This window comes from Harmonia axyridis, chromosome 3 (genome assembly GCF_914767665.1).
Source record: "Harmonia axyridis chromosome 3, icHarAxyr1.1, whole genome shotgun sequence".
Classification (NCBI taxonomy): Eukaryota; Metazoa; Arthropoda; class Insecta; order Coleoptera; family Coccinellidae; genus Harmonia; species Harmonia axyridis.
Genome location: NC_059503.1, coordinates 35,306,131 through 35,309,230, shown reverse-complemented (window position 1 = coordinate 35,309,230; position 3,100 = coordinate 35,306,131). Strand labels below are relative to the sequence as shown.

Here is a 3,100-nt window from a genome sequence, read left to right as displayed (position 1 = left end):
AATGATAATAATACTTCTTTTTTCAAATAAGGTTTACAAATAAAATGTGAGCTGAGGTGAAATATTGTCTTAATAAAATTAATTGGTTAGCTCTCTAATGTGACCTTAAAAAAATCTCCTAGTTCCCAAGGCTCAAGTTTTATAATTAAATATTTCATCTCAATTTTGAAAATTATTATTTATTCATTTAATGATATTTGGTGAATGATTAAACATTCTGATGTAAGTATATGTGGGGTGTTTTTCACTTAAGGTCAATCTATAATGAATTGGAAAATTCAAATTTTGTGTTCTTGTGTTGTAACTATTTCTGGTATTATATTGGATGAATTTGTCGTTGTTTTTATGTAAGAATATAGCACATTCATATATATAAAACCATAAACAGTGAGGATCTTATTTTGCTTGAACAATTCCCTATATCTTTCATTATATTTCACCTTAAAAATTACCCTTATTGTTCTTTTTTGTATTATAAACATTTCTTCTGAATTTATTTTAGTTTCCCAAAAAAAATCGAATATCTCAGTCCATATTCAAAATTTGAAAAATTCAAAATTTTCAATGATTTATCATTCAGGTACTTTCTAGATGTTCTAATGGCAAAATTTATCTGGTTGAATTTCTGACTTAAATGTTCCACAAGTGCTCTAAAATTCAAGAATGACTTCATGAATACACTCAGAAATTTAGTACTGTCTACAATATTTATAACCTATTTTTAAAAGAACTGCTGGTTGGTTTGCTTTTATTACTTCTGTTAGTACTGAAAACTAAGTATAAGGATTGTTTGGTTAACATTTAGCTCAATTCGTTCTTCTGTAGCCATTCGTGTGTCTTATTGAAGAATTTAGTTCCTGCACGAATTAATATATTTTCATCTTTTGCTCTTACTAGCAGATTGGTGTGGTCCACATAATTGATTAATTTTTTGTCATCCTCTGCAATATCTTCCAAATCATTCAGGAATATTAGGAATGGAAGTGGCCTTGGGGCCACTTCCTTATACTATCCTCTTTTATTTAGCGTTGCTAACATAATTTTATTTCAAACTCTTGCTTTTTTGGCATTCGCATCACACTTGAAGACTATCTTTACTGATCCGGGTGCGGTACCGAAAGGTAATGCTACAAAAGAAATTATACGTCAAATGGGCTTCCGTGAAGGCCAAGTGATATTTAAGTGCCCAAAATGTTGCAGCATAAAACCTGATAGAGCACATCACTGTTCGGTTTGTCAGAGGTGTGTCAGAAAAATGGACCATCATTGCCCTTGGGTTAATAATTGTGTTGGTGAAAATAATCAAAAATATTTCGTATTATTTACATTTTATGTAGCAAGCATATCCTGCATATCTATCCACGCATTGACTTTGGCAGTTAATCAGATGTTAACATGCGTTCGACATGAATGGAAAGACTGTACTGCATACAATCCACCAACTACTGTTGTTTTATTGTAATTTTTAATATTTGAAGCATTGTTATTTCAAATTTTCACCCTTGTCATGCTGGCTTCACAGGTACAAGCAATATGGAATGACAAGACTGGAATAGAGCAGTTGAAGAAAGAACAAGCTACATGGGCAAAAAAATAGAGATGGAACAGTATACAAGCTGTTTTTGGAAGATTTTCCTTATTGTCGTTTTCCCCATTCGCTAAGCTTACACCCAGTTATAAAACAGATCATTAATTCTACTCAGTATAAGTATTACATTTTGTAGAACTGAACATGAGCATATTCTGTTTTTGTGATATATTTGTAAGTTCAATGGATTCAGCATTTTCTCCTTCCTTGATGATTTTCAGTTATGGTTAATTATTGATGTCTTTATTCATACTTTCATATCATCAGGTTGAATCGACAATTCTGGATAGGTCACTGATTCTGGAGTAGACGAGAAATTATGTTATTTAAATGAAGAAATAATAGAAATAATCACCTTCGAAAAGCAGCTGCCTTTTTTTGAAATATTTTTTCTATTTCATGTATTATCATTCGCCCTTAGTGAGTGGGGGTTTAAAAATCCTCAAAATCTACTTAAATGTGCATTGTTTTTAATATTAGAGTGGTTGATGTTTTGTGAGATTTCTGCTGGTCATTTTACGATCTAATATTTCTTGTGAATTGGAGGGGCGACGTTTCAAATTATTCTCAATTATTCTAAATTGATTTTTAATAAAATACATAATGAACCACGAGCGACAAGCATGGCAAAGAACGCCATTTAATCAAGTCGACTTTGAGCACCGTTGACCTGAATGTGTGGGAGGGTGATTCCAAGGTGACTCCACGGAGATACGGCTACGAAATCATCCACCATTTTAATTAGGCATCTTTCGTCATTACGGAACACGAGGCGAAACAAAATAGCGGGGCCATTCGGCAGTCCCCAGCCCTCTAGATCCAGATATCTGGAATTCGCGTCGCCTACCCGATCTCCAAGTTTCTAATTCCGTTAGCAGTTTTTATCCTACTGAAAATATTGTTGCAAGTCCCGTGGATGGGCGACTGTGGAGAAGTGGTGGGGGTAGAATGGGGTGGGGGTGGGTGAGAAAGAGGCAGTGTTCAGAAGTCTGATGTTTAGGGATATTTAAAAGCTTTTCCATATTCTGTCTTGAAGTTGTCAGATTAGAATTTGAAATGGGAGATGGAGATTCCGTTTGCGCTGCTTTCGAGGAAAGTTTTCTCGAGTTAAAAGCGCGATATTGATAAATATTCATTCTGTTGTCTGAGTGGATGGTGCGGGTATCGATCAGGAGAGAGTTTGGACCTCTGGAATATCTGTAGCAAATACCAAAGGAGTGGTTATTTCAAAATATTTCAGTTTGACATCTTCTACATACCTATATATTATATAATTCATTTTTGCTTTACCTAACGAAATTTTGACTACCTACTCCTTATAATCAGAATTCTCGAAATTTCTAACAACCTGAGAGTGATTTTTTTTTTAAACGCTTGTTCCAGGAAAAAGCGAGCTATCATTTTGTTCAAAGATATGTATTTATCGAATTTTGAGCCAAGAATGTTCTTAAATGATTGCATTCGAGTGAATGATCAAGTACTTTAGACCAAAATCGATTCTGACATGGTATA

General features: G+C 33.8%; 1 pseudogene; it reads left to right on the top strand.

Moving 5' to 3' along the window:
• The first annotated feature begins 977 nt into the window (after positions 1–977).
• Positions 978–1,708, top strand: LOC123675279 (annotated as a pseudogene).
• Positions 1,709–3,100: the final 1,392 nt, after the last annotated feature.